The sequence below is a fragment of the Gopherus evgoodei genome, chromosome 6 (genome assembly GCF_007399415.2).
Source record: "Gopherus evgoodei ecotype Sinaloan lineage chromosome 6, rGopEvg1_v1.p, whole genome shotgun sequence".
Taxonomy (NCBI): domain Eukaryota; kingdom Metazoa; phylum Chordata; order Testudines; family Testudinidae; genus Gopherus; species Gopherus evgoodei.
The window spans coordinates 20,061,740-20,074,264 of record NC_044327.1 but is presented as its reverse complement, the minus strand read 5'-3'; the positions used below and the strand labels follow the sequence as shown (position 1 = coordinate 20,074,264).

The window sequence follows — 12,525 nt, the reverse complement described above, 5'->3', positions numbered from 1 at the left end:
TTTTCCACTCCCTCCCCTTTGCAAGTCTCATCCTTCCTTTCTGAGCACTCATATTTTTCCTGTATCTTTTGTGCCTCCTCCACCACTCAGCCGTGCTGTTTGCACAGAATCTTAAAATTACATTCTCATTGCTGCTCAGCAGCCTCTATATCACTGTTCTAAAGTGGCAGATCAGAGAGCAGCTGTCCTCTCCACACAGCACCTTCTGAAGGGATGATTCATCAAAGCCTGGAGGAAGCAGCCCTCACCTGAGGCAGTGTTAGTGCAAGTACATGAACGCTAGCAAAGAGACTAGAAAATCTGAGATATATCATGAAGTATCACATGTTAGAGAATCCCTTGATTTTACTTTTTGCCTAACTGTAAATCCTAGTCAGTGCAAGTTAGCACAGTTCTGTTGAAGACAATGTAACTACACTGGTTTGCACCTGCAGAGAATCTGGACCATAATTCATTCCCCAAGCCTTCACAAAATATGGAAACAATATGTATAAGTAGAGCTGGACAAATAACTGATTTTTTGGTTCACTGGCAGTTCTGAAAAACAAAAGAAAGAAACAAAATGGGCCTGTGACACACCAAATTTCAAAGTTCTGAAAAAGTCCAGCAAATCAAGGAGTCCATTTCAGGTTGTACTAAACATATTTTTCGACCCAAAATGTTTGTTTCTGGACATTTTTAAAGAGCTAGGTTCACAAAATGGGTGGACACAGAGGAATTGGTGGTGATTGTGCCCTACCCTTCTTTATATCCAATAGCTGAGAACCACTCTGGAGCAAGGATCTGAATCCAGGTTTCTCTCCTCCAAGGTGAGCACCCTAACCCCCAGGTTATAGAATCATTCCCATTTTCTCACCATTCCAGCTAATATTTTATACAAAGGGGAACAGATTCAAGAGGAGAGATTCAGAGAGATCAATCCCAGAAAAGGCCCCCCCCCGGCCAAAGCTATTTGGTAAGTTTATGAACAAGTCTCATGTCAACTGCAATTAAAGTTTTTGGTGAACAAACTATTTGTCTAAATTTTTTTTGCCCAGCATTACTAAGAACAGCGAACTGGCTTCCAGAAGAATAATATGGTATAGTGTCAGACTAAAGGAGAAACATCATTGAGCACTGGACAATGACAAACCTAGTCATGAACAAAACTTTTGTGGGCTAGATTCTGATACTTTTATTCTGGGAGTTAACTAATTGATGTAAATGGGCCTGCTCTTGGAATAAAAAATGCTAGTGAACATGCATAAGAGTATCAGATTCTGGCCCTATACATTTCATAATGTGAACGTGACTCTGAAGAAAAGCAAGGAGGTAGCACCGAGATTTGAAACCAAATTCCTCTTTTTAGAGACTGGCCATTTGTAAACCCATCTCTTCCCTTTTTTGAGTAGAGGGAGAAAGAAGGGCAATGATCTAGTGACATAAGGCCAGATTTTGCAATCCCTGCACATGTTGAGTGGTACTTAGATACTGTCTGAACTGAGAGTAGGCCAGATTCTAATTTTACATTACTCTGACAGAGCAGTGTAAAGTCTTTACATCCATATTAAGGCCCCTTTTAACTATCAGAATAGTATCATGGGTCTTCAGTATACATGTAAGGGGACTGTTAGCCCCTTACTAACATTCAGTGGGGTGTTTTGGTTGCTAGCTCCCAGCACTAAAAGGGGAGGGATCGATGGCAAATCAGGACCCTGAGACTGACAGTCCCCAGGAACAATGGCGAGAGGCCAATGCTCCAGGTCAGCCTGATTGACAGGGCGGGCAGGCTAATCAAAGAGACAGAAGGCCAGGGTGGGTGAGCTGAAATTGCCTGGGTCTGACAGAGTGAGGCTGAGCTAAGGCGAGAGCAGGGGCCCAAGCTAAGCTGTTAGGAGCAGAGCTGCAGCCCAAAAAGCCAGAGCACAGCCCAGAGAGAACAGACCTGCCCTGGGAGCAGAGCTGCAGCAACCAGAGCCAGAGGGGCCAGACAAGCAGCCCAGGAAGCAGGTGAGAGATGACAGAGAGTCACAGAAGCAGCCTGCAGAGCAGACCTGCTCTGGGAGCAGAGCTGTAGCAACTGGAGCCAGAAAGGCCAGAGAAGCAGCCCAGGGAGCTAAAGGCAGAGCAGCAGCAGCGGTGCTGAGGCAGAGTGGAGCTGGAGCTGGGGCTGGAGCAGTCCGGAGCTGGGTGTGGTGAGCAGCTCGGGAGAGCGAGGGGGACCCTGGGCAGTGGACCCAGCACAGGGAGACGACTCAGCCAAGAGGCTCTGCAGGCCAGACTTGGAGGGGGATCATAACCCTGACAGAGCGGGGGTGACACTTTGGAGAAGGTCCTGCCACCCAGAGCCTGAGAGTGTGTGGCCACTGCCAGAGCAAGTGTCTAACCCTCAGCGTCCCTGCAGCACAGCCAGGGCCTGAGAAGGAAGCCTGGAACCTACAAGGAACAGACTGTGAAGTGCCCTGATGTCCAGAGACACTGTTTGTGATAGTCCCTGCCACAGAGTGGGGTGATGTGTTTTCCTTTAACCTTTCCCATTTTTCCTTATTCTTTTTAAAAATTAATTGTTAATTAAATAACTTGTATTTGCTTTAAATTTTATGATGTGATCAGTGGGTCAGGGAGGTGCGCAATGCAAAGAGAGTACTCCAGAGTGGGGACACCCTAGCCCCTGTTCTGTGTGACCACAGCAGGGTTGGGGGTTGAGCCCCCCAGGAATCCTGGGCCCAGCCTTGTTGGGGTTACAAGGACTCTGCCAGACAGGAGAGTGGAAGGGGAGTCCTCAAGGGCAAGGAGAACTCTGGGTAAAGGAAGTAGGAGCGAGGACTCAGATTCTTTCGCTAGCCCACTTCACCGGGGTAGTGCAGAAGCCAGGAAAGTTCCCCACAATAGCGGGACCATTCCCCCGCTTACATGCACAAGAATCTGGCCACAAGGATGTATTTCTCTGAGTAGGCCTTCCTCAATGTGGATCGGAATTGCAGAATTATATCCATAACAGGGCAGAAAGACATTACAGAAGAAGAAAAGACAACCAACTGTTTGGTAAATACTGATAGAAGGGGGAGAAAACAAGCAAACAGAAATCTTAGTAGCTTTGCGCAGTGGCAGTATCATAGCCAATGAGGTTAATCCAAGGCGTGATTATTGCTAGTTGAAAACTTTTCCTGCTGGAATAACACCAGGGGAATGCTCTCTAAGGGATGTGGAAATCTAAGAATGTATAGAATTCGATACATTTTAACATGAAAGTGCTAGGGTCAAAAAAAAAAAAAAAAAAAAGGAAAACTGTTTTCCTTAAGGAAAGCTCAATACTCACATAAAACTGAAATCTTGGCTACCAAACTGATACATGTATTTACACTAGGAGGATAAATAGTACGGTATAACTAATTATAGCATTTACTGATTAAGTGTTCCCAGTTCACCCTCTCTCTCTTTTATTCAGATCAGTGTGCTTAAAAACACACATTGACAGAACAAGATTAATGACAACAAATCACGATTACAGGTGCAAATGAAATCCTTATTATATACTGCCTGTTTCATAAATATCAGACATCCAAGGTGAGGACAAAATGTAACTTATTTTTACAAGCACAAAATGAAGGAAGATAAGCATTTGAAATTGGAGGGAACCGTACATGGCAAAATAATCTCTTAAGTGGCCACTTAGAAACACATTCCTTAAATGAAAACGATATCATATTCCACGATCTGTTGCACAGCAGTAGTTTAAAGATCATTGCATATTCTTGTCAGTACTTTGCCACATCTTTTTTTAAAAATCAAATTATTTTGTTTATGCCTTAAATGACAATTGGCCAAATTCATCTCTCTGTGATTCCAATGACTTCAGTGGCATTACACCAAGGATGAGTTGGAGCCACTATGTTCTGTTCATGCTGAGTTTCTTATTTAACGTTGCAGTGACAAGTGGCTATTGCAAAAGGACAAATCATATCTCCACTTGAAGTACATTTGATTATTTAACACACTGGCCATTTCAAAATGTACATACTGATGTGTAGTATGAAAGAATGGCCTGTGGATTAGGCACTAGAGTGAGACTCAGGAGATCTGGGTCCAATTCCTAAATATGCCACAGAGTTCCTGGGAACCATGGCAAGTCACTTGGGGCCAAATTTTCAGGGTTTAAAACACCCACAGCTGGGACCACACTTTCAGAAGCGCTCAGCATCCAGCAGCTCTCATTTTGAAAACTATATACATTTTTTTCCAATAAATCAACATCCAATATGCTGAGTTGTTTTGAAAATCTGTCCAATTACTTTTCCAATGTATTGAAGTCTTTTGTCCCAAAATTGCTCTGCAAGACTCAGTCCCTCAGTTATTTCTCTGTTCTTTACTCAAATTCTATCAGGACCTTGAATAAATCTTTCTTCTGCTACCAGGTCCTCTTTCTTCTCCGGTCCCTTCTTTTGCTTTTACATCTGTTTAAATGCAAATATTACACATCCGTGATACGAACTTGATTTTACATGATTTTAGTTAACTGCAGCTGTTCTAAAACGTCTTTTCCTCTAAAGGAAATCTATGATCTCCACCAGGGTTCCTACTCTGGGAAAATACACACATTGAACAGAAAAGTGTCTTGACCTTCAAGTCCCTGCCTTGACTTTCTTTTTAATTGTTGTTCTGACTCCATCCTGCAGCCCTGTTTGGATAAGGACACACTCAGCCTTTTGCTTTAAGGGGAGGAACCTAGCTTTTAGATCAATTAGCTACTCACCATGTCAACCTCTCAAAAGGTCACACAAGCAGTGCAAAATGCTTTCCTTGCCAGAAATGCCAATAGGAACAAAAACTATCATAGGTTCAAGCTTTAAAATCTACTCTGTGTGAGGGGCAAACATCTCTCACCCTGCACTATCCACCTTTCCATATCTTACTATTAATTAGTGTATTAAATAAAACAGAGTATTAATGAGCTGTTTTGAGCCATGACATACAGTATCTGCTGTGCTGTAATTGAGCTGTGTTATGTCAAGAAATAGCTCATCCATACTATTTGTTTTATTTAATAAACTAATTTATTATGGGATGGATTCCACCTTTAGGCACAGCCCAAGCAAAGGCTGGTGTGTGAACTGTATTGTGACTCAAACACCCAAGTTGCAATTACTCCTCCCCTGTTTTCTCTTTACTACATTGTGTCTAAATGTCAATAGAGTAGCACTGGTGAGCAAGCAGGATGAAAGAAGCTGTTATAAGGTTCTGATTATTCCCCAGCATTATAGTAAGGACTTCTTGAGTTCATATCCCAGCTCTGACCATGACTCTTGTTTCTGACCTATGGAAAATCACTAACCTCTCTGCCTCAGATTCTCTGTCTGTTATAAGTACGCCAAGTTCTTATATAGTGGTTCGCATCAGTAGATTTCAAAACACTTTACACAGAGAGGTTGGTATTGTGGAGTGGCTTTCAAACCAGACTGAGCTCTTCTTCATATCTGGGAAACTAACTCCCAGACCTGAAGTAGAGCTCTGTGTAAGCTCAAAAGCTTGTCTCTCTCACCAACAGAAGTTGGTCCAATAACAAAAGTATTACCTCACCCACTGTGACTCTTTAATATCATGGGACCAACATTGCCACAACAACACTGCATATAATAAGAAACATGGCATAAGAGACACTAATTTATCAGCACAGCAGCACTTCGACCCAGATCACACACTAGCAAAAGTGAGAATGCAAGGAAATTAAGTGACAAGAATGTAGCCTATATACTAGCAGTACAGACAACATCGAGCACATACCAGGAAAAACCTTCACAGCCTCTGACATTGTTTAGAGCTCCTATTAAGCAGCCAATAAGGGAAAAAGAAAAGGCTTTAGAGAAAGATGTCAACGTTTACATTGACCTTGCCCTGACAGCAATTCCAGCATTTGGCCAACAAACAGCTAAAGGCTGAAACATGTCAGAAATGTACTGAACTTTGCCAAAGAGAGTGGAGTTGGAGGAGAAACTTCCAATAGACCTTTCACCATATTGGCAGGCCCCAAATGACCTTCACATGGTCGATGGTCTACTTCTGAAAAGCTAGTACTTCAGAAAGAGATGCTCTTCAAAGTTCATGAAGGACACCAAGGTATAAACAAGTGCAGGGCATGAGCAAAACAATCTGTATGGTGGCCAAATCTGAATTCAGACTTTAGTAGAGGACTGTGAAGTATGTAACAAGGAACGACAAACTCAACCGACTAAACATTACTCTACAAAGCTACCTCTCAGAACTTGGCAGTGGGTAGCAACTGACTAGTTTTTATGGAAAGGACACACATACTTTAGTGTAGCTGATTCAGGGCCGGCTCTAGGCACCAGAAAACCAAGCATGTGCTTCAGGTGGCACATTTTCAGGGGCAGCATTCTGTCCATCTTTTTTTTATTATTTTTTTTGCTTCGGGAGGCAAGAGCCTAGAGCTGACCCTGGCAGCAGCAGCATGTCGTGCGCCAGGTGTGCCCTGGGGCTGCTGCGGTTCGTGCCAAGGGGGAGCAGTGCCCATACCTTGTGGCTGGGCGGGCAGGCTCCGCGCGGGGAACATTCGGGATGGGGGCCACCCCACAGTGCACACAGAGCCACCTGCATGTGCCACAGGGTGGCCACCCTCCAGCGCTGCAGCCAGGGCTGGGTGAAGCAGCCCGAGCTGCCCAGGGACTGCAGTAGGGCGGCCAGAAGCAGCAGCAGCAGCGGGGCCATAGAGGGCGGGGCGCTGCCATGCTCCTGATTTGGCTATGCTTTATAGCCTTCATCAAAACAGGTCATCCAGAAACCAAAGTCAACATTTGAAAGACATGGAATTCCTGAAATCCTCATATCAGATAATGGGCCTCAATTTACCTCTGAAACATTCTCAGCATTTGCACAAGACTTTGATTTTGAACATCGGTACTGGTAGTCCACATTACCCCGCCTTCCCAGAGCAATAGGGAGGTAGAGAGCAGTGCAGACATTAAAAAGCCTTCTGCAAAAATCAGTAGACCCATGAAATACACTAATGGCATAATGGTCAACACACTTGCACCTGGACTTTCTCCAGCAGAGCTTGTGATGGCAAGATGTCTCAGGACACCTTTACCTGTGATACTGACACAGTTTAAATCTAAGAGGTCCAACCTGAAGGAATTTAGAAAACAGAATGCTGAAATAAAAATTTAGCAGCAACAAAACTTCAGTGTTCAGCACAGAACATATGTACTACCTAAACTGAGATGAGAGAACAAAGTTTGCCTCAACATCTCCCAGACATTTGGAACTGTTCTGAACTTGGTGGAAACTTTCAGATCCTACCTAGTGGAAACTGTAGGAGATCATCTTCAGTATTTCCCCACACAACAAAGGGGATCTGCAAGGCAGGTACTCTGTTAGAAAGTGAGCCCTCTCCCACAGGCAGCTCCACATGGAAACTCAACAGAAGTGAGAACATGGTCTGGAAGATGTCAGACCACCTCAAAGACTTGATCTTTAGACTACTGCTCAGGTCTATTTAAATGGAATTGATAAAGAGATATATTAGCATAAATAGGTTTAAAAATTTGAAGTTTATTTGTAATTGTATATATACACACTGATTTATATTTAAAGTTTTAATCCTTTTTTGAGGGGGGTAATAAAGAAGGGGAGATGTGGAGTGGTTATGGTTCCTGGTCTTCCACAGTCACCAAACAGGATCAGAATGTATTGCATAAGGGAGCTTAATAAATAACACAAATTTCATGTTGGGGAGTTCTCAAGTTACTTCTTTTGGGATGGCTCTTTGTTTTGATCATCATGTACTACAATTATCCCAATTTTACAGGGGCAGGAACTGAGGTACAGAGCCATCAAGTGTTTTTCTCCATGGTTGCCAAGCAGGTCTATGGCAGAGCCAGGAACAGAATGACCTAGGTCTCCTGAGTCCCAGTCTAGTGTTCTATCCACTAGGCTACACTGCCGCCCTGTAAAAAGGGTATATTAATTCCCTGTAAAGTAAATTTTCCCACCCTTCTTCACACATAGAACCCTACTTTCCCAGTAGTCCTAGCAACTGGGGTTGCTCACAGAGTAAGAGGCAAAATCTGACTGTGCTAAGTATTGTAATAAACTGGTTATTGTCTATGTGTACCACTGCCCTCTACTGGATTGAATGAATACTTCTCAACTGCATGGCATCATTTCCTCCTAACAGAGTTTTCTCCTTTAGGTTGCGTTGTATAGATCAACACTTTTGGAATCCTCAGTCCCAGGGAAGCTTTCTGTGGCCATGATATGCAAGTTGTGATGTTCCTGATGTCCAAGGGTGTATCACAGTGTTATTCATATTTCTCAACCTTCCAAAGCCCAAATGGGGACCAGCATGTGTGAGTGTGGGAAATGACAGACACAAATATTATTCATACAGGAAATTTGAGAATCTTCCTGTTGGTGTAAATAACCTTTTGGATAATCTCAGGTGCGCAATTGTCTATTTCTGACATAAGTTGCTTTCAGCAATAACAGCGAGGGCATGCCAAATGTATGAGAAACGTAGATAAACTTTGGGATTAAAATTAACAATGTCCCTTGGAAGGCGGGACACATTGGAGAAGCTCAGTGTTGTGTTTGTTCATGGAAAATAGAAAAGTTTTAACAGTCAGTAAGAGAGAGACTTAAGTATTGAATACAAATGCCCCTTGTTTCAAGCAAGCCTGATTTACTATATAGATTTTTTTTGAGTGTGTGTTAAAACCCCCAAACAAACACACCTTTTCCATTTTGCTGTTGAACTCTTAAAATCATAAATTACAGTAGATTTGAGGGAAAAAATAGTTATCTTAAGTACTCTAGAGCATTTTTCCATTTTATTTTAAACAGAACATTAGCACAAATATAACACAGGTATTGTGCAAATTGTCTTAAAAATTGCAGGGTTATTAAGCTCAGATGAGCAGGTTTTTGACAAAGTAATCTTTCTATAGAACATTCAAATTGTCTTTCTTCCATGCTGAGCCTAGGAGCTTATACCATGGAGCTTGTGCACTTGGGGAGACCTTATTCACATATCTAACAATGAAAATAGTGTAGAATATTCAAGAGAGGTATTTCTGGGCCAATCTACAAGCCTGTCTATATTCAGTGTTGTGCTAGTTTAAACTTAATGTGTGATTTAAGCCAGTGCTGCAAAAAAATATATAAACAAAGAAAAAGGCCATGCTGATGTTCTTATTTTGGTTTAAACCAGGCTTAAGCTATGCTTGTTTTGATTAAATTTAAATAAAATAGGAATAAACTGAAACAAACCACTCAAACTGAAAAAAGAATGTCTACTCGGGGTTTGAACCAGTTGAATGAAACCAGTGCAAACTTGAGGGTAGACAAAGGCTACCACTGCTACTAAAGAATAATAAAGCAGGGACACACTCTTGAATTCAGACTTTCGTTTCCCTTTGTGGAACTGACAGGAGTACTATGAAGGCCACCTGTTTAGCCCTTGAATAATAGAAATGTTTCACTCACTCTGAAAACACACCTCCAACAGCACTGATTGGCTCCAGAGAGTTTTCTTCAGCCAGACAAATAAAAACGTTAGACTTCTGAGAGTAGAGATTGACAGCAAGTTTAAAAACAAACAAAAGGAAGTACTTCTTCACATAGGTGCTGGAACTAGGGGTGCCACCCCACCCCCTGGCTTAATGTTGTTTCCATTATATACAGAGCTTACAGTTTGGTTCAATGATTCTCTGCCCCCCCACTATACAAATTGTTCCAGCATCCCGGCTTCTTCACCCAACGTAGTGTTAACCCGTGGAACTCATTGCCAGGGGATGTAGTAAAGGCCAAACTATAATGAGGTTCAAAAAAGAATTGGATAAGTTCATGGAGGATAGGTCCATTAATGGCTATTAGCCAGGATGGTCAGGGATGCAACCACATGCCCTGGTTATCTCTAGCCTCTGACTGCTAGAGGCTGGGAATGGATAACAGGGGATGGATCACTTGATGATTGCCTGCTCTGTTCATTCCCTCCAAAGCACCTGGCATTGGCCACTGTCAGAAGATAGGTTACTGGGCTAGGTGGACCACTGGTCTGACCCAGTATGGCCATTCCTTATTCTTCATTGAAAAAAGGGACTGCACTCACCCTAAATGAAGAGAGCTCAGTTTTGAGACATTAAATCATGGATGGCGATTGACCAGGAGTAGTCCGATTTGCAAAGTCTAGGACAGGCTGTAGGTGGAATTCAGTTCCGTTTTATAAAATAAAACAAAAGCTATAGGGGACAGGGGCAGAGAGAAATGATTTTGCTTTGCCTATTTGTAAGAGCTCAAGTATGTGTCTTAGTTCCAGCCCACAGAAAAGGAGAGTGCACAGTGACACTGCACCATGCAGAAGTACTGGGAGGCATTCTGTACATTTTTGAAATGGAATCAGCAGTACATAGAAATTCAGTTGCACCCAGACCACCTGTCTTTATTACCAACTCACTAATTAACATTGCAATTGACATTCAAATGTCATATTCTTTCACAGTTTTAAAATACATAATACTGTGAAAGAAAAATGACTTACCTTGACCTTCTGTTATTCCTGAGATATCGTGTGTGCAGGATCTTCACTCCTGGGCCTCAACTACTTAGATTGAGAGTGACACAACTCCCTTATCTCTGATGTGTAGCTACTGGCTAACCTGAGCCACGCCTACCAAGTATAAATGCTCCCCCCGAATATTTCGGTTAGTTCCTTTGCATAGGAGAGGAGGCAGTTCAAGATCAACATAACCAAAAAAAAATCTTCTCAAAAACGTAAACTCCAAACTCTAGTAAAGGGGAGATACGTGGGACTGAGAATCCTGCAAGATGATCGCTGCTGAGAAACAGAATTGCAAAGCAAATATTTCCCCTTTTCCTAAGACACTATCTGTGTTGCATTTTCACTTCTGGAGAGTAAGAAGCTCAAGGGATATCTTCCCCCCCCCCAAAAAAAAAAACCCACCCCAAGAGAAATGCCCCAAATCCCACAGAATCAGCTGTGATGTAGCTTCACACAACTGCACCATGATCTTCTATAAAGCCATTAAGCAAGTGCCGACTACCAGAATCACCATCTCCTTCTCGAGCACATGAAAGAACAAGGAGAAAATCTGATACAGCATTTCTGGGAGTCGGGGCTCTAGCTGGAAAAGGAATGGGATGCTTTCATTGTGAAGCTCCCCAACTTGGTCTTACCACAGTGGGGGATGGGTCTGGGTGCTGTCTTAGCGCTGATGCTCCACAGTTTCATCTGATTAATTCAAAGCGCTACAGGCTGATTTGCACAGCCCAAGAAGGAGTCTCCTTAGGTGACAGAGAGGCACAGCTTATGTTTCTTCAGTCCTGGCAGTGACATTTGAGGTGTGCACAGCACCTAGTGGTTAACTCTGAGGCAGATCATTCAATGAAGATAGTATTTGGTCTATGTCATTTTTCTGTCATGCTAATCGGTTTGAAGTCACCGAACTTCCTCCTTGGATGCCATACTGGTAAAGCCAAGAAAATGATGAAGCAGCAAAAAGAAACATGAAACTAGCTAAACACAAGCATCAATGCAGCAAGACCATCGGAACAAGAGCCTAGTGCCGAGTAAAGTATAGAAGGTTGGACTAGAAAAAAATTGGTTCCAGAACCCTAAAGTGTCACTGCATGGAAGTGCCTAGAAGAGGCACCGAAATCTCTAAAGCAGAATTTAGTGCCTGAGTGTCTCACCCACACCCCAAAATGCTGCAGACAAAACAGTCCAAAATGTAGCCACTTTAAAAAGAGCTGACTGGAAGGCGGGATGTTAAGAAAAGAGATACCCAACAAAGTATTATTCTAACAGAGCCACAGAAGGGTGGACGGGATGCAGCTGCTGTGGGAGAAGCTCCTTCACCAAACACAGTCAAATAGAAACTTAGGAGAACATCCTGAGGATTGCATTTATACTTGGCAAGGGGTAGTACCTGACTACCAAGAGGGGGTTGCTATTCATGCTGTGTCTCTCGCTCTTACTACCTCCTAGGTGAAAACGTTGAAGGATTAAGGGAGTTCTCCCCATCACATATTAGGGAATAAGTAGCTTGCACAAATATTATCTTTAGAGAAGTGAAATTTATGAACCCATAAAAACTTCAGGGAAGACAAGGAGTTGTGTATCTTATCATTTGTATAGGCCTTTTATTCCTTTACTTTTCTCTGTGCATATGTTTGTTCCAACATTGCCCTCTAAAAAGACTGTGAAGCTAGCACTCATCCCAAGACTCATTTTTTTTTTTTTTAGCAGGACTCCTCGCAGAATATGACAGAGACTCTCATTTTACAAATAAAAAAGCCACATGGGTTGAGAGGACAGCAGGTGAATCTGGTACTGATAGAGGTTTACGGGCACTGTACTGCATATCTACATGCTGATGATACCTTTGACGTTCTGGTGAATCCCTTTTAGGCCTAAAGAAACACCACCTGAGCCTCTCATGCTGTTCCAGTGCTGTGATACCAGCTGTTTTGTCTCTCCAGGTTATAAAGAAATGGATTTAAATTCAGTAACTG

The 12,525-nt window shown here is 42.7% G+C and overlaps 1 non-coding gene across 1 annotated transcript; it reads left to right on the top strand.

Annotated features, from left to right (window-relative positions):
* The first annotated feature begins 3,072 nt into the window (after window positions 1-3,072).
* LOC115654110 lies at window positions 3,073-3,207 on the top strand. The gene has a single exon (XR_004001097.1). It is a non-coding gene; the product is annotated as a U4 spliceosomal RNA (small nuclear RNA).
* Window positions 3,208-12,525: the final 9,318 nt, after the last annotated feature.